The 26,379-nt window shown below is 35.7% G+C and overlaps 1 pseudogene; it reads right to left on the bottom strand.

The window, feature by feature from the left end:
• Positions 1 to 442: 442 nt before the first annotated feature.
• Positions 443 to 5,199, bottom strand: LOC149535561 (histone-lysine N-methyltransferase, H3 lysine-9 specific SUVH6-like; annotated as a pseudogene).
• Positions 5,200 to 26,379: the final 21,180 nt, after the last annotated feature.

Below are 26,379 nucleotides of genomic sequence, written 5' to 3'. Positions count from 1 at the left end.
GTTGTATTTCAAAAGATATGCATGTCTAAGTTTTGGTCTATAAAACTGGTAGATTGTGATCAAATTTTTTGTGATACATAAGAAAATCTCATGTTCTGTTTGAAAAATTTAATGATGAACATTCATATAGCATGTCCAAGGTTGTGATTGGAGTCATCTTGTTAGTTCTAAGAAATTTTTTTTCTCCTCATCATGTAGATGGAAATTCATATTATATGTCCAAGGTTGTGATTGGAGTCACCTTGTTAGTTCTAAGAAATTATTTTTCTCCTCATAATGCAAGTATACTTGATAGAAAATATAGCATCCTATATGTAGTTTTGTGAGGCTATAATAGCGTATTTTTTGAATTAGTGAAGAGTTGAATTTTGTGATTTCTTCTACATCAGAATATTAGAATATCATGTTGACTTACATTATTATAGAAATTTGGAGACAAACATCAAGATAGATCACATTCATATACAATTGGCTTAGCAAATACAATAGCACCATCAAAGTTAAACAAAAATTTCCAAACATTTTTCAAAGCACAAATTCATTTACTATGATCCGTGCATCCATTTTTGCAATCACAATCTCTTTGGGTAGAGGCTCACAATGACTTGAGTAAAACACTTTAGTTGTGTATACAAATGATGCCGTACCATTTTCTTCATCCCTAGTATTTGCAACACAAATGGATTATCTATTTTCCTTCCAAATTTTCCTTAATACAAAGACTACCTTGAATTATATATTGTGATGTATTTCCAACAAATTGTACTAACTCAAATCCCAGATTCGGATGACCTAATTAATTTCCTAGAAGGAATTTAATATAGAGTATCCACACAACTCTATGTTATTCTTTAGAGCCAAATTCCCATGTTCATGTTTTTTATCCTAAATTTGTTTTATGTCACCAGAGAAGTTATTTCTACCTATCCAAATACATTTCCACTACCAAGATAATTTTCATAGTTTCCTTATGCCATAATTCTTATAGCCACTTGCAAATTTCCTTGCTTCAAGAATTCAACTTGACTCTATATTTGGTGATGAAGACCCATAATATAGAACTCAATCTTATAATGGAACTGGTCTCCAACTTCCAACCCTAGGACCATACCCACAATTTGACATACAAGTTTTTATCCTTCAAAATCATAGAAAGTATTATATCTACATGATAATGAGTTCCATTTTGAGAAGAGCTTTTGACACTAGCTCCTTTATCATGTAACATTGTCCTACAAAGAACCTCCAATAATGGAAAGGTTTCTCTGACCTTTCCATGTGTTGGTGGATTTTGAACCAAATGATCTACAATTCACAAATATTTAAATGGAGATAATTTGGGGACACAAAATATCTTCAAAGAAAGCTTATAAGGCTTCCTTGCAAATTTATTAAATGAGCTCACTCCATTCCTTCTAAATTTAGACAACCCTAGGAAAGTAAATATTCTAAACCTGTATGTGTCATTGATTTCCATCATTGTTGTCAACTAAATAAAAAAATCCTTTTTTTGGGTAGCCACCTTGTATTTTTGAAAGCTTGCATATTTGACTTGAGAACATTGACTAAAATATGTGATTATTTGGAAACTTGTCTAGATGGCAGCAATTTTTCTTATTCCATTTTACCACACTTCTCTTTTTTTACTAATGTAGGCCTCCTCTTCTAGGGATGATAGATCTTGTCAAAAATTAGTCTCTTATTTTCAAATTCAATTCCTAAAGTATGATACCCTCTTTTGATAGTAGGTGCAAGAATATTAGCCACAACATATTTATGGAACTCCTCCTTGGTGATTAGAGGAGCATTCCTCCCATAAGAAATGCAAAAGTATTAATGATAAGAGATAGGTTGGGTGGGATATTTCACCACAAGCGTAAGGTAGTTGAATTGGAAAAATAACTCCTTGCAATAATTAAAACTTATCTAGTTTAGATTTTGTTATCTTAGACTTGTCAGTAAACTAGATCACCTACAATGGAGAAGTGTACTAGATTTTTGAATCTTAGACCTTCCACTAATGGATTGATATTGTCTTTGGTTAAGGAATGGAATATAGGAAAGCATAGAATATGAAAAGAATTGAAAAAAATAGAAGGATTTTCTTCAGTTTGTTAACATAAAAACATAGAAATTGTTATTCTCAAGAGTGTGACAGCTATATATAGTAGCTCATAGCCTTTGGAAATGAAAACCTTTAAAAGTGGCTATCCAACTATCTTGGTTATCAAAACCCTCAAGGAACAAATCACTTTTCAAAGTGTCATCAAGATCATCAGAAGTGTTATCACATTTTTGTGTAGGGTGTACACTATAATAATCTGTGTCACGCTAATAAATTTTAATTTGCATATTTTGTCTAAAGAAAATATTAAATATTAAATAAATATTAATTGTTGGAATATTGATCTATTTATGATGTATGCATTTAGTTGAGCCTCCTACATGGAGTATGGTTCACATGCTCTGGGATGTTTGTGAAGTGACTCCACAAACTCTTAGGATTGCTACTCAAGGAGAAGTGATAAAGGATTTTTGTAAGAATTTTCCTAAGGGAAAAATTCACCTAGGAACTAAGAACTCAAACACAAGCACATAGTAGACCAAAGAGAGAGAGAGAGAGTATGATAAAAAATGACAATGTATTCAATATGCCATAATTCATGCAATGTAAAAGTACACTAGGAGTGCCTGGATATAAAGGCCTCTCAGATACATCTAGAATGCCTCGTAATTAGCATCATGATAAGTCATACAACCAAGCACATGTCCACCAGATATGGGTTATCCTCCATTAAGCATGAAAGTATGTGCGATGATGTGAGGATAAGCCTACAAGGGTGTGACATGCAAAATAGTGTTGTAAACACCATGTGCTTAAATAGAGTTGCGTACTCCTATGTTGTCTACATGACAACTCAAAAAGGTGTGCAAACTCCTAAGTGTCTCATAAATAAACATAATAAAATAATGCAAAATAATAAAATAATGCATAAACCTAAGTAAACTTAAGTAAGTGTAATAATTAAATACTTATTTACACCAACAATTTGAAATCAAGAGATGGAACATTGAACTAAATTTAAAGATGTGTATATGTATTTTTCACATTTAAAAAAAAGAAAGTATGCTCAAAAAATGTTTGGACCTCATTTTCTATTGAAAATATTTTAAGAATGTTCATGTTCTAACATTCATTCAATATGATCCTCATTTTCTCTCCTAATATATCTAGTCTTTGAGAAAATATAAGTGAATTATAACTAGATAGAGACTAATCTATTTTGTGTTAGGCTATGACAGAGTACTTGATTAGGGTGTTGATTGAAAAAACACTTCTTGCTTGAATTTCTATTGTTTGTACAACAATCATTTCTATTTTATCTAGTAGAAGGTATTTGCACATATTTATCTTCAACCTTTGGAGCTATAACTTATTTTTATAGATTAATTCTTGTATAGCTTGATGGTTAGTAAACTATATTTTTTTATTATAGCTTACAATTTATATGTTTTTTAGTTAGTCTATATGAAAAATATGTATATGTAACTCCATACCCGATGTGGGGAATGATTTTGTAAACATTTAGGGAGTTTAAATTGCTATAAATTTTTTTCTTTAAAATCTATACATTTTGATATTAATGGAGCTATTTTTGTCGCACTATATTCAACCATTAAAGATTTTTAAATAGCTTAATGAAATTATATATATATATATATATATATATATATATATATATATATGAAGAAAGAATGAATAGCCTGATGTTTATTTTGAAAATATTCTAAACTTGTTTAGATCTTGATAGCAAGGATGAAAACCATGGGAGACGAGGAAGTTCCTACGATAATGCAGGATTAGGGAGTTCCTAATATAATAAGCACCTAATGCTACATTGTTCTAGTGAATGTATTATATCTGATATGGTTAATGAGAAATGGCATAATTTAGTTCCTTCCTTTGCACACCATACTTACTCTAAATTAAAATGCAATTTTTACTTTTTCTTGTTGGTAAAAAAAAAATTAATATATGTTGGAATCTCTAAAACCCTTATAATGTTAAAATATCCAATTATAAAATAGATGAAATGAAAAAAATTGCATGCAAACAAAATTATAAAGAGAAGGATACTCTTTGAATAGTTTTTCATAATGGTGATTCTATTATAAATTTTTGTGCACAATTAAACTTGAAAATATCTAATTTTGACACAATTCATCTTCTGTACAGGGATCACAAATTGCATAGCTAGAGACATTAAAGCATGGGTGATACATTTTGAGTAGGCTAATCAAGAGGTGTGTAACATGTTTAGCTATTTCCTACTTGCTAATGCATTTTTATTGTCATACTTTTCCTTAGATGGTGTTTCATGCATTGTAACATGTTCAGTTGTTGCCTAGCTGCTAATGCATTTTTTTTTGTCATATTTTTCCTTAGATGGTCTTTTGAGAAATTTGTGACATTTTATTTTAGTTCTTATTGTCTATCACCAAAAATAACAAGGATGTTTTTTTATGAAAAGGAAATTTCCCAAAAGATACTTTTGTATAATGGAATATTAGTAACTAGTAGCCTGATAATATTCCTTTTTGGTATTTACCCTTGCTCTCTCTAGCATAATAATCATATTCATAATCAGAGTTTATCTTGTATAGAGAAATTAATACTTTCTTCTTATCATACAAGAGACAAATAGAGTAAAAGATCATGACATTAGTAAATTCTTTTACTGTAACTTTTTCCACTTTATCTAAAAATTCTTAATATTAACAAGGAATCTAATCCTACAACAATTATGAACCTATAAATAATGTCCTTAATTTTTAATTCCTTACTATTAGTCCTCTTTTTAAATCCTAAGTTGGGAAGCATAGAATGTCCACCCAGTAAATGGTGCTGACCATGTTTGTACAATCACTTTGGGATCAAAAAATTTAATTATTCAACAAAAAATTAAATTAGTTTTCCAAAGTAAGATAGAAAATTCATGGAAAATTTTACTAATGTGGGATGGATTAGATACAAGATTTTTCTAGTTAAGAAGAAAAAATGTTTACAACTAAGCTTCTAATGTTGAGATATATCATAAGAATGAAACCTTACTAAAAAAATTGCTTCCCTAATTAATCCATATTTTTTTATTACCACACTTTTGCAGCCTGAATGCCTACATAAATCAAATAGCCCATGTTTGTCTACAACCACACACACTAAAGAAACCATTTTTTTCTTCTTTGATGATGCAATTAGAAACAACCATTAAGGGTTTTAGATGCCTTTTTTTTATTCTCTTGTTATTCCTCACACAATCAAATGCTAGTGTTTGATATTACTACAAAAGTCTACAAAATGAATTCCCTGTCTCATGGGCTGCAAATCATTTAAATTTCTCATAGGTGTCCATGAGCTACAACCTAATCTTGATAAAAAAATCTGGTATATTTTTTAGCATCTTATTACTGAATTCTAACTAAGAAAGATATATTGTTTAGTGACATTTGTTTTCAATTTTCAATTTTTTTAAGCTTAGGCTTCACTTCTAAGAAGTACCTATTTGGGAACATCTTCATGCATATAAAACTATTTCTAGAAGACTTGGCAGGCATTGTAACTACTTATTATGTATGGATGGTGTCATTTTCATTATGTTTTCTTTCATAGAAGTATTTTTTAGTTGTGCTTTTGGAATCAATTGTGTAAAGATGTTTTAATAAACATTTCTAATCACACTCCATAATCCATCATTAGGAGGAAAGGGAGAAATCCAAAGGAGAAAAATGTAGTTTAGAAATTTTTTCTTAGATGTAGTATAATATCTAGTCCATGCTAAAATTTAGAGGGGATCATGTTTTTACTCCTAATAATTTCTAATTATAGTTGTCATCAAAGGGAGCCAAGCATGATGAACTAGACTTTGAGTTTCTTGGAAACAAAATAGGGGAGCCTTATGCTATTAGACAAATGTGTATTCAAGTGGTAAGGACAACATAAAATAGAACTAATTATACAAAGAACCTACTTGTTCATGTGTTAAGATGCATACCAATGGATCAAATAGAGAAAATATTATATTTATAGTTGTTAAGAAAACAAAGCTTGGGAACGATAGTCCAATATTGTTCTTGTATCGACATTTTTTGATGCAATATAAACATAGTCTTATTCATGTTATTTTATACCATATGATCATCGTATCAATGTTGTACATATAGGGAATAGATAAAGGTGACTGAGTATATGGTTATAAATCAAGAATTTGACAAAACAAATTACAGCTACAGTTATTCTTGATTGAAATCCTAGATTAATTATACCCTTATTAGTATGCTTCAGACCCTATTTAAAAATGCTTTCCCTTCTTTATTGATACACAAATCCAAAGCCTCCCAACAAAAATGATATACATAAACTATACTAAATTCTCAGATAATCTAACATACATGGTACGTCCATATAGAAAAATGCATCCTCTTATTTTATTCAAATGCATTAAAATGTCACATCTTCTCTCTTCCCAAATAATATGATGTATATCTATACACACATAAATTCAATAGATTAATAATATGCATAGTAACACACACACACACACACAAATAGAACGAAACTAGAACAATTACAACAATGGGCACGGTGAGAGAGAGGGATGGAGCGGGCGGGAATTGCAATTCGAATCACATTTTTTTGAATCTGGAGAAAGGCGAGAGACAGGAGACCACGTCTGCAGGAGGGCATGCAGCAAGGCATGCAGCAAGCGCAGGGCAGGAAACGGAGGGGAAAGATGAGGATGCCTCAAAGGATGGGGACCCACGGGTTTTGATGCCCCATCCAGGTGAGAAGATTCCCCCTCCCCCCCATGTGGGCAGTGGGCCGTCTGGGACATGGGGACGCTGGTCGAATCTATTCGGGATAAAACCATCAGGTAAATCGTCTTTCTCAAAAGTCATTGACAAATCTGATAAGGAGAAAGGTATTTTTGCTCTGGAAATCCCTCAGGAAATTATTGACCACAATATCCTAAGCATGGCGGACACTCTGGTAGGAAAATTTGTAGGGCCAAGACCTAATATTGATGTAGTGAGGACATTTACCAGGAGAAAATGGGACCTTAAAGGGCATGTAGATGTGACTACTATGGCCAAAGGCTTCATGTCTTTCGAGTTTTCTTGCTCGAAAGATTTTTCTCGTATACTATGTGTTGGGAATTGGTCTTTGGGCAGATCCAACCTAATATTGCAAAAATGGACATCCAACTTGGATTTGAACAATGATTTCCAATCTCAGGTTCCAGTTTGGTTAAGATTTCTGGAACTTCCTTTGGAATATTGGCATGAGGATGTCTTTGATGGCATAGCTAGGACCTTTGGAGAGCTTCTCTCCATTGACCCTGTCACAGCAGCTAAGAAAAGATTGAACTACGCAAGAATCTGTGTAGGAGTCATCGAAGGCCAGGACATGCCTCAAGTTTTAGAACTACAATCTCGTCTGGGAAACAGATCCCAAAAGATTGACTATGAAAGTGTGCCTTTTGCTTGTTTCCATTGTAAGAAGGCTGGCCACAAGGCTGGATCATGTCCACTTTTCAAAGGGAAGAGTACGGTGGGAAAGGCTCGTCCACAAGGGGGGATAAAAGATTCTCTAGATCCCAAAAAAGAATGGAGAAAAAAAGCATCACAAGTCAAGGCAAATGGAGAGGCAGAAGAAAAAACAAATTCTGCTCCTAATGCACCCCAAGAGGAATTAGGGCCACCTCGGGTGACTAGAAATGTAGGAGGGGGAGAAGAGGAAGGAGTGAAAGACGATTCAACACATCTCCCCAATGCGAAGGAATCTGAGAAGAAATCTGAGGAGATAGGTGAAAAAATGACTCTTCCCCCTCTGGATTCTCAGGAGGATGACTTGAAACTTTCCTTTGTCCCGAATTCCATGGAAGAACCAAAGGAGGGGGAACCCATGACCCAGGACCCTAACCCGGTGTGTTGTCCCCCCCCTTCAACAGTAAACAGAATCATAGAGAGGCTGTCTGCATCGACAATGGAAGATTTGGCAAGAATTGATGCTTGGCTGGACAAAGGACTAGAGGGAGAAGAGAATCCCTGGACGGAAGTTAGGAGTAGAAAGAAGAAGAATAGCAGGGACCCTTCTCCGGTATCTCCCCCTTCTACTAGAAGCATGGCCAAGGCTGATCTCAGCCACAAATCTAACCTAGTGGGAAGGAAAAACAAGAATGAAATTAGGAAAGAGGAAGCCAAAAGAAACATTAAGGATGGTACGCAGCGCACCATCTAGGAAGCATGCTCAGTAGTTAAATCATGAAGATCTTATCATGGAATATTCGTGGACTCAATGGAATCCACAAGCAAGAAGTTATTAGAAATATGATAAGGGACCAAAGGCCTGATGTGTTTCTAATCCAGGAAACTAAAATGAAGAAGGAAAGGATGGAAAATATTAAGTTCAACAATAGCATGAAGGGCATAGCCTCTAACTCTGAAGGAGTGTCTGGAGGACTGCTGTTACTTTTCAATGATAAGTATTTCAATATAGTAGCTAAGTATGATGAAGATAACATTCTTTTCTGCAGAGTTCAACATTTGCACACCAATGATTCTTGGTATTTAGTGAATATTTACGCCCCCAATAATAAGAGAGATAGAAAAAACTTCTGGACCAAAGTTGGTAATATGGTGCAAGATTGTGACATTAAGAAAGGTATAATCATGGGAGAATTTAACACACCGCTAGAAGATAAAGAGAAAAAGGGAGGTATGCCCCCAGATTGGGAAAGTAAACAGGATCTCTCTAACTTCATAAATAATTTGGCCCTTATGGACGTAGATCTTAAGGGCGGATCCTTTACCTGGTCAAACAAGAGAAAAGGCCATGATTGCATTCAGGTTAGGCTAGATAGAGCTCTTATATCTTCGAACTGGCTTCAATCCTTCAGTTGCAGACTTTCTCTGCTTCCCAAAATTGGTTCAGATCACTCTGCCATTTCTCTTTTAGTTTCCCCTCTGGTACACAGGAGATACCATCCTTTCAGGTTTGAGAAAATGTGGACCTCTCACCCTGACCTCATGGATAATATCAAGTTATGGTGGGGGATAGAGGTGGAGGGCTCAGCCATGTTCAGAGTCACCAGAAAACTTAGCAATGTGAAGATGATGATTAAAATTTGGAACAAGTCTGATTTTGGTCACATCTTCCATGAAAAGAAAGAGTTATTTGATAATCTATCTATTATCCAAGATTGCATTCAGAAGGAAGGTTACACTGAGACCAACAGGGTTTCGGAGCTCAAGACCCTGTCTGAAATTTATAACATTATTAATAAGGAAGAAAAATTTTGGAGGAAAAGATCGAGGATCACCTGGCTAAAGGAAGGAGATCAGAACACTAAGTTTTTTCACCTAACCACCCTCAAGCACCGTGCTAGTAACAGGATCTATGATATCAGAAAGGGGCAGGAGCTGTTAACAGAAGAATCTGCCATCTCGGAAGAAGGTGTTTCCTTTTTCTCTTGCCTGCTCTCTGAGGACCCAATGCTTTCCAATTTGGACCAGGAGGATTTGTTACACTGTATCCCTCAGCTCATTCAACCTATCCATAATAAACAGCTTTGTGCTATTCCTAAGGCTTCAAAAGTTAGAGAGGCTCTCTTTTCTCTGCCTGCTGACAAGGCTCCAGGATCGGACGGTTTTCCCACTTTTTTCTTCCAAAGGTTCTGGCCGGTGATCACGGGAGAGGTTGTTCAGGCTGACCAAAAATTCTTTGGAGCCAAATCTATTCTCAAGGAGATAAACTTGACTTTTGTGGTTCTCATTCCTAAATCCCTTGGGGCGGACTCGTTGGACAACTTCAGACCTATTAGTCTGTGCAACTCTCTCTATAAGATCATCTCTAAAGTTCTCACTTTGAGAATGCTCAAGATATTGCCCATGATAATCTTGCAGCATCAATCGGGTTTTGTTCCAAGGAGACAAATTTTGGACTCTGTCCAGATGGTGCACGAAGTCATCCACTCTCTTGAGGCATCCAAATGGGATGGTATGTTTCTCAAACTGGATCTTTCTAAAGCTTATGACAGGGTGGATTGGTCTCTCCTTGGGAAGGTCCTCTCGACTTTTGGCTTTGACAGTAAAGTTTGCAAAATCATCTCTCAATTGGTCTCCACCTCCTCCTTGGCTGTTCTGGTTAATGGAGTCCCTTCTAATTTTTTCAAACCTTCCAGAGGCCTCAGAAAAGGAGACCCCCTTTTGCCCATTTTGTTCATCATTTTAGCTAAATGCTTAGGAAGGATTATAGACTGTAGAAAGCATGAGGCTGGTATCAAAGGGATCCTTCCCTCCTCTAATTGTGTTCCCTTCATTCATCAGCAGTTTGTTGACGATACTATCTTGGGGGGGGAAGCTTCTGTCAAAGAGGCCAGAGCCCTGAAGAAGATTCTTGATACTTACTCCAGTGGGACGGGTCAGCTGATTAATTGGAACAAAAGCTCACTCTTTTTCATCAACACCTCTGAGTTAAGACAAAGAAAAATTGCCAAGATTCTGGGTTGTGGGGTAGGCTCTTTCCCCTCCACCTATCTTGGTCTTCCCTTGGGATCCTCACCCCCGGAGTCTTTTTGGAATGATATTTTGGACAGATTCAACAGGAAGATGGCTGGCTGGAAAGGGGTCTCTCTTAGTCAAGCGAGGAAATGCCTCTTAGTCAAATCTTCTCTTCAAAATCTGCCAATCTACGCCCTGAGCCTCTTTGGAATTCTAGGGAAAATAGCTGAAAGAATGGAGAAAATCCAGAGAGACTTCCTCTGGAATGGTAATGAAGGGAAGAAAAGATATCCTCTTGTTGCTTGGGAGAAGGTTTGCCTCCCTATGAGGTACGGAGGTCTGGGCATTAGAAAGATCACTCACCTCAATAAGGCTCTCCTAGCTAAACAAATATGGCAGATCTTCAGTAGCACCGGTGAATGGAGGGACACCCTGGTAAACAAGTACCTTAGAAGACCCACTCTTCTTTTCACCCTTTTTAATGAAGATATCCCAAAAGGATCGAACATTTGGAATGGGATCATGAAAGCCAGGGACCTGGCTAAGGCCAGGATATCATGGAAATTGGGAAATGGGAAGGACATCCAGTTCTGGTCAGATAGATGGCTTTCCCAAGATCCACTTATCAATAACCCTGTTTTTGAGAGATGGATGCAAGCTTGTACTGATCAAATTGGGTCCAAAGTTTGTGATTATTGGAATGGCCAGGAATGGAGTGACCTATCCCTCATCTCTGAGGACTTGACTCCTATAATGCTAATGCTCAATTCCATGATTCCTATCAATTTGGGGGATGAGCTGGTCTGGAGGGATAATCCCAATGGAAGATAATCTGTTGCCTCAGGCTATAATTCCCTTTGGAGCTTAAAAGAGAAGGCCCCTTGGGCGGAGGCTTGGATTCCAGGTCTCACTCCAAAGATCAACATTTTTTACTGGCTGGCTCTTCAGAACAAAATCCTTACTCATGACAATCTCATGAAGCGAGGACATGTTATGCACAGTAGATGTCCCTTGTGTAAGAATCAGGCTGAGACCGGAAATCACATTTTCATCTTATGTGACTATGCCAGGGAGGTGTGGAATGTCATCACACATGATATTGAAACCCTCTGGTGTAAACCAGATAATCTCATGGATTTTTTCCATCAGTGGAAAGGTCTTTGTAAGATTGCTGGTCGGCAGGATCACTCGGACTGGATTTTACCCCATTTTTGCTGGGGAATCTGGAAGGAAAGGAATAATAGAATATTTAGAGACAGAGAGGAGCCGGCTATAATCCTTGGCAGGAAGGTCTCGAAGAATATAAAGGAAAATCTCCAAGTGCTGAAGGAGGAAGAAGAAGAAGAAGGGGACAGAAAGATAGCTAAAGAAAAAGACAAGAACCTCAAAAGGCAGGACGCTAGCTGGCTTCTCCCCCCAGATGGTTGGTCAAAAGCCAACTTTGATGGGGCCTCCAAGGGTAACCCAGGCCCTTCAGGATGCGGTGGAATCATAAGAAATAGCTATGGGGAGGGAATAGCTGCCTTTGCTTCCCCGCTAGGAATCCAGACTATTCATCTGGCTAAAGCAAGAGCTGCGAGTAAGGTGGTCAAGTTGGCTTTTGAAGCCGGGATTACTAAACTATGGCTTGAGGGGGACTCCAAAAACATTATTAATACCATTAATGGTATTTCCCCTCCCTCGTGGATGATTGCGAACATAATTGCTGAGACTTGCGCCACTCTCACAAAGTTTGATAAGGTCCACGTCACTCATGTTTACAGAGAGGCAAACCCAGTCGCTGATTGGTTTGCTAATAAAGGGGTTAACGCCACCAATAATCTGTCCTGGCATGCTGGAAAAGATTTTTCGGCGGAGGCAAAGTTGCTCATCGACCAAGATAATATCTTGGGAAGGACGGCTCAAATCCAATGCAATTATGGATAATAAAGATTGCTTAAGAAATGGTAAGTGCCATTATTGGCATCGTGATTTGCACCAGAAAAAGAGGTTTCCTCTGACATTTCGACACGTTCGAAAGGACGATACCATTATTTTTAGAAAGGGTTTTATTCATGGGTATCATAAAAGAAACATCACCATTTTTTCGAATGCAAATAACTTGCACAGATCAGAGTTCATGAGAATTGTGGAAGTTGATCAGGTAAACATGATGGGTGAGAGGAGCAGAAAGGAGCCGGTGGGGGAAGTTCAGAAGTGGAAGAACAAGGCCAAAGTTTGGAGAGAGCTGGAAAAGGGTGGGGTTACTAATTTCTTCGAGAAACTTCATGGCTCGGATCCTGAGATCACTAACAGCATGGTGAATTCGTGGAATAATGGTAAGGTTAAGGTGAACGGGGTCTACTTTCAAATTACTGAGGATGTGGTTGTTGAAGTCACGGGGATTCTGATGGAGGGGCATAAATTCTTCAGAGACAAGAAGATGTCTTCTAATGCAATCAAGGATTTTGTGAAAAACACTGAAGAGCTAAACAAGCTGGGCAAGAAAGAGACCTTTTTTGTAACAGATACTATAAAGAAGCTCTGGAGGTATGTTCTCTACGCTGTCATTGAATATATAACCCTAGACCCCAGGTTTGATAGGGTTAGGACTCACCATTTTGTGATTCTGAATCATTTTCGCCATGGTAGTAAGATCTCCTTCCCGTATTATCTTTTTAACTCGATGAATAAGGCCATTTCTAGTTTTAAAAAGAAAGCTACCGTCAACCTGGCTCTGCATGAGGGTCTTCTGCTTCTGATTCATGAGCATTTCCACGCTCAAACCATTAGCAAAAACCCTATCCAGGGGGCGGATGTTGACAAGAGAAGCTCCAATTTTTCCTCAGATTTCGACGATGTCGAGAGCATCAGCTCTGATGAGGTTTTTGAGCATTCAGGTAAGAAGACTAAAAGCCATAAGAAGGATTACCCCTCTATCAAATTACCCAGCAGAAAGAGCCCTAGAGGTCATACCCCAGCTAAAATTGGCTCTGCTGAGGAGGAGGAGGAAATGTATACTGATGATTCTGACAAGGTTTCGAAGGAGGAGCTAGATGAGGAGAAACTGAGAAAAAGACAGAAGAGGGAAGGAGAGAGCATGGAGTGCTCCAGCAGTCAGGGAAAGGAGTCACTGCCCATTCCCCTCTCCCCTATACATCCTCAGCCCCCTTTGGAGGAAAATGACAACTCTGGACAGATTAAGGGGGAAGTGCAAGTTAATAATAGAAGGAAGGCTTGGAAGAACTTCAATGTGAGAACAGCCACTATGGGAATCTACAAAGAGGCGATGAACCCCCAACTCCTGGTGGACGACCTCGAGAAGCCTAGACTCAATGAGCTAATTAACTCGGCTATGGTGGCTATTTCAAATAATGCAAGAGAAACGGGCATGAATCTGTTGAACAATGCCCGCAATAGCATGATCGACAACTTTAGATCAATTAAATGGCTTTTCCATGAGCTTGAGGATGTCAGAGATAGGGTTTCCCAAATGGAAAAAATCAAGAGCAAGACAGGTGCTGAAAGCCAAGGCGACTGGAACAGCTGGGAGACTCTGATGGAGAGGAGAGTAAAAAATATTGAGAACTACAATCACAACCTGGCTAGTCAAATGATATCCCTCCTAGCTTCGATCAACGACAACATCCTCTCTCTCTTGGATAATCTCAAAGACATGAACCAGATGGAGGAAGATGATAAACAAAACAGAGACAAGGATAGGCTGGATGTGGATAAAGCCAAGGACAGCACTATGGAGCAAGATTTGACGAACGCCCAGGATCATAAGGTAGAAGAGCAACAAGAGTGCGCCGAAGCTGCCCAGACCATGCTCGAGATGGAGAAGTAGTCTGCTAGGTTGGGTCTCTGTCCTTTGGTTTTTGTTTCTCCTGGCTCTGGCTTTTTGTCTGGTCTCTATTTTTCTGGTTCGTTCTCTGGCCTTTGTTGTAGGCAGCTGTTTCGGGCTGGGCCTTTGGGCTTATTTTCAGCCGTAAGGATTATGTTTTGGCTGGGCATTTTTTTGCTTATTTTCAGCCTTTCTTGTTGTTAAACTTATGGGTTTCAGGACCCCTTAAAACCTGTTTACCTTATCAAAAACACACACACACACAATCTATATATATATATATATATATATATATATATATATATATATATATATATATATATATATATATATATATATATATATATATATATATATATATATATATATATATATATATATCCATTTATTAAGGATTTAGATACCCAATTAAGTAGACCTTTGTGATATTGTTCAATTTTCAAATTGTTGTTTTATATTTGTAAAACCACACCCAAAAATGAAAATGGGTTTGGTTATTTAAGGTATGTGTCTTTAACAAGAGCTTGTTCTCATTGACCTTAAGACCTCCATTTTTAGTAGTGTTTTTTGCACCATCTTTTCATTTGTTTGGTAAAACCAACTTTGAAAGCTTCTTTTCACCAACAATTACACATTAAAAATATGTAATAGAGCTCTAGAAATTTTCTTATCATTGATAATACTAATTAGAAAACAAGTTTTGTCAAACTTTTCTATTTTGCCACAACAATCACAATGGGGCAGGTTACAACCATTTCACAATTAATAGCAAATAATTAAACATTAATGTCTTCTCTTTTAGCCATTTGTTCTACTTTTATGATAGTTGTGTCTACATCCATAAGGCTACCTCCATCTAGTCTTGATTTGGTCTTAAGTAGTTCTATAGCCTCTTGGACACTTCTATTGTACTTATTTTGTATATTTTTCCTATTTTTGCACACTGTAGGTTTCATCATAACATTATCAGATTTTGGTTTGTTGTGGTTCTTGATTACAACATTCACATGGTGGAGATTCATCTGAAAGATTCTATTTTCAATTATTCTACTCTATATTCGTTCATGGGAAGTGACCATAAAATGGGTAATCTACACTAATTTTAGTTACAAGCAGTCAAGATTCAAGAGTCAAGATAAAATTTGGTAGTAGAATATTGTGTAGCATTGGTTTTGTGTGTTTGGATGCATGTTGAGTAAGAAATGTTTGGTAGCACAATATTTGTATTCAATGATGTATGTTCATTATGACATTGATATACATAAGCCTGTAGTCATGTTGTAGATCACTTTGATTTATTAGTGCCATTTTTCACATAGTAAAACTTTAAATTGACACTATTATTAGTGGTGTTATAGTCAAGGATCATTGTGGAATAAACCATGTCCTAGCAAGGTCATTAGGCTTTACCAAAATTGGTAGAATAGATGAATGTGACATGGATATATGTACAAAAATAGAATTGAATGCTTAGACAATGGATAATAGTATTGAGAATAACTCCTCGTTTGATGAATTGGGCTCTACACTCAATTCCTATTAGAGGGAATTTGGAGGAAAATGATACCTTTGATGAAAAAAATGGTATAAAAAATTATAAAAATAGATGGGTCACATGAACTTTTAGTGATAGCAATAGATTTGAATATGAAGGGGCTATAGAGAAAAAAAAGGTTAAACCAAAAAAAATTCCTCAAGTAAGTAATGTTATAAATGAAGAAGCATATCATGATAACAAGAAACATCTACCTAAAGTGTTTAATGAGAGTAAGGGCCAATCTTAGGATAAAGATGAAGAAAATACCAAAATTGGTTGTTGGAAATATTCTAGAATATGCTAAGTTACTAAGAGGGAAGGGGTGAATCAGTAACCTCTAAAACTTCAACAATTTAACTATTAATCCAAAATTCCAAGTAGCATTTAATTCTTCACATATAATCTAATCTAATTGCATGCATAAGAAATTGAAAACATGAAAGCATTCATAACACTTTGACACAAAGATTTGGTAACCTAGAAACATTCCAAATAGAAAGTAAAACTAGGGTGGGGATGATACCCATGAGCTTTAGTACTGCAATATAAAGTTGGCCTGTCAAGGCTTACATTGATCACTTCTAATGATCTGACCTATTAGGAGCAATAAGGACTCCTAGGTCCACCTTGTGAAAGGATTTACAAACATATAATAAAGTATGCACTCAGAAAAGAGATTTACAAAATACTATTAGGTCTACCCTGCTAAAGGATTTGACTAATCCACTTATTAAGATGAAGCAGTAGCTAATCTCTAATCTACTACTTGGTTTGCTAAATGAGATTCCTTTATGTACTAATCATCTTGCCATGATAAATATCTCTTTGTTGCTCCTTATACTATTGGAGCGTTTGTAATTTTCTCTTTCTGCTCTTCTTTGATTATATTCCATTACATTGCATTCACATTCACTCTTACATACACACTTGGATATGATACAATTAATTACATATATACCAATCCAATTATAAAAATTACAAAGTCAACCACAATACAAGTTTACACAAATATCAAAAAGTCAGCTCAAGTAAAGACACTCAGGCTTTGAAGACTGACTTAGTGAAGATTTAATATATGACATACACTATCAATGCTCAGGATCATCATGCACTCAGTAGATAGAGAAGCTTGAACCATACTAATCCCTTCCAAGGAGTCTTGAACTCAATCTACACTGGTGACTGGATAGATATTGTGAAACTTTTCATATAAACTGAGTCTCTTGGTTAACATTATATGACTTGGTAAACACTATCTCCTTGAGCTCGATATAAAATGAGTCACTTGGTTAACACTGAGTGGCTCGATTAACACTAGACTCACATCATGTAAACTATGAACCTGGTAAGCACTGAAAAGCTTAGTTTGCATTGGTAAACTCGGCATACACTAAGATGCTTGGTTTACACTACTAATTTTTACTATAACTATAACTGCTTGGTAAACACTGGAATCTATCCAAAGGACTTAGTAGCAACTATAGAACTCAACAGTGACTAAAATGCTTGGCAAACACTATTAACTATATAATAAGCTTGGTAGCTATTGACAGTCTGAATAAGTGTATGTCACTAATAAAAAACTTGACCGATATGTCAACAATCTCCCCCTTTGGCATTAGTGACAAAAACACTTATCAACCAAAACTAAATTCAAACAGTTTCCTGAATACCTTTTATCCATCACCTAGTGATCCTTAGCTTGGTAACGTATACTACTTTTTTGAGATTTTTCAAAATTGATTTTGTAAGATATATATCTATACATGGTAAGCTTCTTTCATGTAGTATACTATACATCTTCTTTCTATATACAACATATACTTATTGTACATATCTTTCTCCCGCATTGTTTTTACAACTTATTACATCTTCTCCCCATAACGTATATCTTTCTCCTTATTCATAGTATGTACTCTCTATACATATATCTTTCTCCCTCTTTTTGACATTAATGCCAAAGATTTATTCTATTTATTTACATGTTAATGCCAAAATGAGATAAATATTTGGAATTTACCTGGAGTATGATAGGCAAGGTTTTATCCCAGTCCTCTTGCAAGACCTTAGTTTTGTGTAGTGCAATTTGCACTTCTATTGATAGCTTTATTATATGGTCTACTATGGAGAAATTTTTTTCATGGATGAGAGTTTTAGAATGTACAATGTGTTTCTATAGTGCATCCATGTTGGGAAGAATCATATGTTGTATATCTACCAATGTAGATGTAATCCTTGCTTCTTCTCTAAGTAATTCTACTTGCATAGCTATCAAAAATCTTATCCTCTTAAAGTATGCAGAACTTAAACTAGGGTCAAGTTGTAGCTGTTGAGCACTAGCCTTAAGGTCTTCATCTATTTTTCACAATTTGTCATTTATTTCTTTTGTAAAATTAGAAACATCACATAGCTTGCCAAAAAGTGATGATACATTTGTACAAGATGTTTCTAGAGAACCCAAAATTGTAGAAAGTTCTAATTGATAAATTGCAATTTGTTGAGCAATGTGCTCCAACACTTTATTCTCAAACTTCTTTTCTACCTTCTACACTAGCTTATCCTATCCATTAGTATCTTCATTCAACCTTTGAATTTCCTTTACTAGCTGATACAAAATTGGTTGTGAAGAATCGACCTCAATGCTTATGGCCTCTGCCAAAATGTTTTTTGCATCCTCAAATTTTTTTAATTCCTTATCCCTTTCCTCTCTTAACCTTTTTTGTTTGGCCTTCTTCTGGAGGAATTCACCAAATGACTACATTTGGTCTAGAGTGAGCTTGGAAATGTCCCAATTTGGGATTACAATTTCCTCGTCAAGGTCTATTTCTTCCTCCATCTCTTTTAACTTACCCAAAAAATTTGTGCTCGGTTAAGCCTTGGTCTCAACTATCCTTGTAGTTATTGCTTGTGTGGCTGGAATAGAAATAATTATAGACATACTAGGACTAGCTAAAAAAACTAATACTACACTTATTGAAGGAATATTAACAAAAATACCTAAAGAATCCAAAATTGATGTATTCACAACTAATGTGCTCAAAATTGATGTAGCCAACTTGGTAGAAGAGGTTAGAGTGTACAACTCAATAGATGAAGTGGAGGTCACTTTAGTCAATGATGTGTTGAGATGAATAGGAGCAAAGAGTGATTGGACATTTGAGTTGTCACTGGTGGTCACAATCAATCTTGCTTGGGCTATCTCTGCACTTGATGTTGTCACTAGTTTTCTTGGAGAGTGAGGAAGTGAGGCAATGACTACTACAACTATCTTAACTGGATTAGTTTCCTCATCATCTTTCTTTTCTTCCTTGGTAGCCTCTTGCGCTTGTTCCTCTTCATCATCAATGTTGTCAAAATAAGTTTCTTCTTCAACATTTTCTTCTTCATCTTTCTCTTCTTTATCATCATAATCATCATCTTTTACATCAATAGGAAAATCACTTGGTTTATGTAATAGATAGACATTTTTCCAAGTGTTAGTTGCATTCCTTTCAACATGTTCAATATCATTCATCAAAATTAGGCAAGTGTTGAATTTCAAAGTCAAATTTTCTTCATTTTTCTTCGGTGACACTTTTACGTTTGCATTTGATATGCTTGGTATAAGATGCCTCAGAGTTTTCCCATAGATGTCTTTAACAATTTGTATGCAAAATTCCCATCTTGGCTTAATTTTCTCCAAAAAAATGCTAGGGAGCTGAGAAGCAAGCTAGTCTAGTGAGTATTTCCATTTACCCATATTGTCCATCACCAAATCTTCTATCTACTTGTGCTCTTCAGCTATTCTATTTTCATACTTTCATGCTTTGAACTTTGTTACACTGGCTCTAGCTTCTAGATCTTTCAATTTATCTTGGAAGGTGGGTGGACATTTTTTGAATAGAATGTGTTCTCCTTCCTTGTCAGTTTTCTTCCTAGATCTCCAAGTAAACACAACTATGGATGGCTTGGTTGGCTTGGTAATAATTACTTTGCCCTTTTTCCTTAATGGTTCTTCTTCCTTAGATTCTTCCTCATCCTCACCTTGCTCATCCCCACCTTTTCCTTTGATCAACAAAAGGGTAGAACTTTTTTCTCGTTTTTGCAATTCTTTTCTTTCCTTTGTTAATCGCTTAAGGGAGCTTTATTTCTAGTTCAATCCTAGCTTTTGCTTCATCATATGTACTGAACTATACAGCCTTAGGATCATCAAGAGCTTCAGTAAATTCTTTAGTTTCATCAATATTAATCTCATATCCAAGAGGTTTAACCCATTCTATTCTAGGCTTAATTGCCTAGATGTATACTTCATCACCATCCACCATGAAACACACATCATCCTTATAATCATCAACAAGTTTCTTGGGGATACAATATCTATTGTTCATTTTCTCCCTAAAAGGATCAAAATAGTTATCCATGATACTATTTTAGTTTTCACCCATCTCAGCAATAAATTCATTAATCTAATAAAGCACAAACACATTTTTTCTCCAAACAAAAGTGCCTTTTGAAAGGAAGAATTTTTTAACATAAAAGAATAGACAGGTTAATAGGGAACCAAACTTATATGGGTTATTCTTTGATGTCTTGATGCTATCCATATTCTTGTTGAACTATTTCAATAGTAGTCCAACAAGATTGAAAGATAGATTTTTCTTTACTACCTTGTATGCAAGGTCAACTGCTTCGCACGACACACTGTTTAACCTCCTCGAACTATAAATCTCCTGTGCAATAATGTGGATTCCAAATTTTAATTCTGCATTAGTGACACTACTAATCTGCATTCCTTTGCCATCCCATTCTACTAGGGTTTTCTTTTCAAGTTTAGCCTGACCTAGGGTTTTGGTCATTTTAGCTTTGGATAGCTTAGGGAGATTAGTGATTCGATGAATCATCTTATTTGTGATCAATGCTAGTTGCTCCAACCACAACTATCCACTATTCACTTGACTAAGGATAAACCTAATCCAATGTACTTAAAATTCATGGGGCATGTGAGGGATGTGAGTTAACCCTTTAGTTTCTAGGTGTTGGTGCTCGAGTTTCAAAAATCCATTTACACAAAGTTTACCTAGGGCATCATCCATTTCAAAAATGTCAATCTCTTGAATAACACATTTAAAGTTAGTGTGAATATCATTGATCAACAGTACCTTTGGGGGGATTTGAGACTACACTCCAATTGAATCTAGGGTTTTTGCAATTGTAGGGGTGAGTTTTAAGTCCAATGCCTTCCATTCCACTCCACAAACTAAGATATAGTTCCTTGCTTTGCCTTACTATTGCTAGATGCTCTCTTCACTCATTAGGGTTTGAGAGAATTCAAAAACTTTTACTAACAATTTTCTCAAATCACTTGGATGCTCTGGAGATCACACTTTGCAATAGCTCTCAAAAATTTCATAGTAAGAATGACTTAGATTCTATTCCTTTTATCAAATGTTTCCATAAATGCTCAGTATGAAGGGTAGATTGATTAACATCATGTTGATAGACTCTTAGCCACATCTTCATGACTCGGTAACCATATACATCTTTATTACTCCAGACCTTGCTCGGTAAAGTCTATGACCTAACCTCACTCAGTAAGGAAGGTAACTTAGTAGATACTAGTACCTTTTTACTCGGTGATCCATTTGTATCCCAAATATAGATTTGGATCATTTTTTTCTTTCAACTAGAACCATTTTGGATGTCTTCTTTGACATCATAGTCCTAGTTTCTCCTTTGAGAACTTAAGTAGAAATGGTAGAGTCACCCAGTTCTTGAGTGACTTGTTCATCATTTCTTGGACTTTCATTCTTGATAGACTTTGGAACCCATTGTTGTCTCATCTATTTTTTGATGTTATCAACTTTTGCCTTCTTTTCATCTTCTATTCTACCAGTATTGATACAATTCTTAGCAAGATGACCAAGTTCTATACAAATGAAACATCTTTTAGTCGTATCTCTTTTCCTCAAATGATGCTTTACACAATTCATTCCAATGTGTCCAAATTCTCCACAATAATGACATCTACACCAGGTGTTGTAATCCCAACCAAACATTGCTTTCACAATTTTCTCTATTGGATTCAATGTCTTGGTTTTTAATTTTTATCACTTGTGTCCATGTTTCTTACATTTGTGACATGTGCCTTCAAATCTTGGTTTCTCTTTGCATTCATTAGCCTTATGACCATGCTAATTGCAATTGTAGCACTTTCCATTGAACTTTTCTTTTCCATTGCTCCAACATTTATTTGATGTATGACCTATCTTACCACATTGATTATAAGTAGGTCTTTGATTCTTTTGAGCTCCTTGCTTGGATGATTCTCCTTCTTCGATATATCATGTTGGTGTTTTTCAACTACTGAACAAAAAAGCTCAATACCAAGATAATAATACTCACAAATCTAGGGACTAGCTACTTCCCATTAACAATTATATATGCATATTTTTTGGATCCAACTTCAAAAAAACCAAAACTAGTTTTCTACTCTCTAGGTTCTATAGAACCAAGGTGGGTATACCTAGGGGATGATTCAAATGAATTTTGTTGTATAAAAATCCTTTTAGTTTCATTCTGATTCTCATCTCCTATCTCTGATATATACATAGTCTATCCATTCCTTGAGATTTTTAGATGATATACATCCCTTATAAGTAGATTTGGTCACAATTCTCCTTAGGTTTACAAATAGTTCTGAAAATAGTAGCTATCTAAGACTTAGAAATCAAATGTAAATGAGTGTTGACCCTCTTTGGAACTCTTCAAATGGTAAAATAAAATTGATTTTTATTTTAGAATTGGTGCTTATTCATGATCTCTCTATCTGTAGACTGGATTAATTGGATCAATGCTTTATCCATTGGGATTCAAAGTCTACTTAAATTTATTGATCTAATTGATTGCATTACAACCAATACTATCAAAAATTCTTACTAAAACTCATCCTTATAGACATCCTTCCTATTACCTTAGCAATCCTATCAAATTCACTAGAGAATTTACTTAATTCATTGAATCAATAGCAATAATGAATTGACATACAATTTAAGTGAATTGCATTCAATTGGACAAGCTTTATTCACATAACATCAAAATGAACAGGTAACAACAATGGAGACAAAATTCAGTAAGAACAGATATGGGGACAATTCAACTTTGTATTAATCTTCTTTGAAAATTGTATACAATTGTAAAAAAACTCAGAATGGCTCTAGAAAAAGGGCATTAGACCCCTGTAACATCAATATATTCCCAAGTACTTGTAGAAAAATACATCATAAGTTTTGCACGAATAAACTAGACTGAGCCATTTTTAGTATAGACCAAAATTAACAATGAAATCAGACCCTTCTCCATCCTTGGAATCTCACTTAAATAGAGTGAGATGCAACAAGCTTTAGGCATAGAGAACTGATAGATGTCAACAAGACAAAATATATTTACATTTAGCTATCACAAGAAGACAAGAAACTATGTAACAGAAAAACTTATATATTAGATTATTCTTTTGGTAGGCCCCTCTTTTGTTACATTTTCAAATGCTACAAATCTCATGATTGACCTTTATTTATTCTGATTCCTCGGCATATGTAGCTATCAAGTTTGCCAATGATGTGTCAGGCTCTAATTCCTACAAATTCACCTCTACTCTAGCATTTCCACTTGCATTATCATGTACTAGCAAGGTGATAGTTATTTTTGGTTTCATTTTTGCCACATCATCCATCTGGCCCAAGGTACTTTCTACATGAGATAATTTCCCTTCTTTGTCTTCTTCTCTCCTTTGATCCTTCAAAGGTGTATCACTAATTTGTATTTCATATGGATTCATCTCATTATCATCACTCTCAACCTCTTCCCACTACTCAAAAAAAGAAACCTCAACCATCCACTTGTCAAAGAGGGTGTCATCTAGCCAATTAAACTACAGAATATCTTTGCTCTTTTTGATCACATATTTTGCCTCTTTGTCAATATTAACAAAATCTTTCTTTAAAGAATGAAAGAATAAATAGGCCTTCACTATTTCTTCTATTATGGCTGCCCACCATGCATGTCCTTTTTCATTAATGACTTCATTCATTTTTAAACAAAATAGATCATCTAATTCCTTAGCCCATTCATCTTTATTTTTCAATTTATTTTTCTTATCCAAAGCAAGTGAGAATAAATAAATTTTATTACTCTTTTACTTATCCAAATAGCTAACAATTCTTCTTTGTAGCTCAACTCTCTTATCATCAAATTCTAGGAGATCATGAGCAAGATCATTAGTTATTTCAATGTGATCATGTGAAGACCTTATGATAAAGTAGCACGAGAATGTGATTTCCTTTCTCCTCTTACTCCACTTATTGACAATAGGTTCCAAGGCCTCATCACTTGCTTTTATTTCATCCCATATGTTTATTACTTTTGTTAATTGATCATAAAAAAATGGCCATTCAATTTTATCAACTTGATACATGAGAGCCTTTCTTAGTTCATCTTCATATTGCACATTTAGCTCTAGTGTAGTGCCCGTAGTTTTCCCCTTTCTTCTTCAAAATCTTCAGCTGTGTAATATTGTGGCCTTTGTGGAGTATCTAGCATTTCTATGAGAGGAGTGGATTTAAAAGGTTCCACTAGTGGGTGAGGGTATGTGATCCTAGGCCTAGAATACCATCCCAACACCTTACTCTCAAGTTCAATTCTCTTTTGAACTTATTTATTATAGGCTTCTAAAACCTTTTCATATTTACTCTACAGTTCAAACATTTCCTTCTCTTCTTTCTTTGCAGTAGCCAAAATGAAGTGAGATGTTCCAACATTCATATGTGCTGCCTCTACATGGGTGGTATCTGCTACTCTTTTTACAATGATATTCCCATTAATCCAAAGTTATTTGGATGTGATGAAATATCCACTGATCCTTTCCTTAATGACCAAATAATTAAGGTGACCTTGTCCTCACTGAATGTAGTACCTTGGAATTCTTTCTTGTTTTGATCTTGTAGGTCTAGTTTATTTAAAACAAAATTAAAAATTAGAGCATTTTCTATATCCCAATTGGGTAGCAACAAAATATTTGATGCTTTCACCATCTACCTCCCCTCTTTAGGGGTTATACTTTGGAATTCCTACATCATCTCTTCTTTTACTTGATTCTGCAAGGCTGCCTCCTCCAATTCTAGATGCTTTGTTCTTAACTTGTTACAACTTCCCCCATACTTTCATATGTTTTTTCTCCATGCAAACTGGTGGAAGGCTCTGGACTTACAAAACTATCACCTGACAAAAATTGATGACTAGCTTGCTCTATCACAAGGTCTAGTTCCCTTCCTTTATAATCTGCCACTGTCAAATCTAGGCTTGGCATAGGAGGCTCCTTGGGATTTCCCTTGTCTAATTCTACCTAGGTAATAAAAACTCCTCCTTGGGACCCCAGCTGATCAATTTGCTCTCCAGTAAGTTGTTCCTCTTCAATCCACAAAGGGGATTGTGTAGATGAATATTCCTCAATGTGAGGACCTTGATCTTTTATTATTATTTTCCTCTTAGGGGAGGGCTAATCAGGTCTTTCTTCTAAGACAACACTAGTGGATCCTATTATTTGTTTACCCTTATCCATAGTGGCCTTCTTATTTTGTATTAGAGTATAACCTAACATCTTTTGGATGATCAAATTTCCTACCCCTACATTGGGAGTGAATGTCAATCTCCTCCTAACTTCTTTGGCCTTATCTGGATAAGAATTAATAAAAAATAAAAAATTTCTCATTCATAGTTTCCATTATTTCAGGAAAAGTAATCATGAGTTTATTGATTCTATCTACCTCTATGCTAGCATTATCTAGAGGATTATAATCTCCATCAAAACAATGAATAAATTCCAAAACCCTTGAGAAAACCGTCCATTTTTCTTTCTTGGTTTATTGTTCCTACAAGGAGAACTCATTTCTTATTATATCCTTAGGGTAATATGGCTCATGTTTTATTTTACCAAGCTTAGCTATGTACCTAAAAACCAAGTCATGGAATCCCTTAGTATCACAAAAATGGGAATGAGACACAACCATCTTATATTGGTCTAGTATTTTGTAAAGGGATAGCCAACCACCTTTTGTAAACACAAATTGGTGAGCTACAATGCAAGTTGGGAAGACTAACCCTCTTCCCCTTTTCACCAAATAATTTTCCTCCAATCCTCCTAGCTACCACAAAAAATCAGCTACCCCTACCTTTAATGACACTTGGTATGGCAATACATGTGGAGTTCCTCTGAAACCATAAATCCTAAAAGTAGTTGAAATAGAGTATGGGATAATGTCTCCCCAATTATGTGATACTTTCAAACCAATAGGATTATCCATGGGCTTGATATGACTTACCAGTGCCTTAGGCACTTTGGGATTGTCACTTAATAAAAGGCACCTCAATTTTGAAGCAAAGTACCTATCAAATCTGGAAAAAACTAGTTTTTTCCACATCCCAT

The sequence above is a fragment of the Cupressus sempervirens genome, chromosome 10, assembly GCF_028749045.1.
Source record: "Cupressus sempervirens isolate cs-2001-9-10 chromosome 10, ASM2874904v1, whole genome shotgun sequence".
NCBI lineage: Eukaryota > Viridiplantae > Streptophyta > Pinopsida > Cupressales > Cupressaceae > Cupressus > Cupressus sempervirens.
This window is presented reverse-complemented; position numbering and strand designations above follow the sequence as displayed.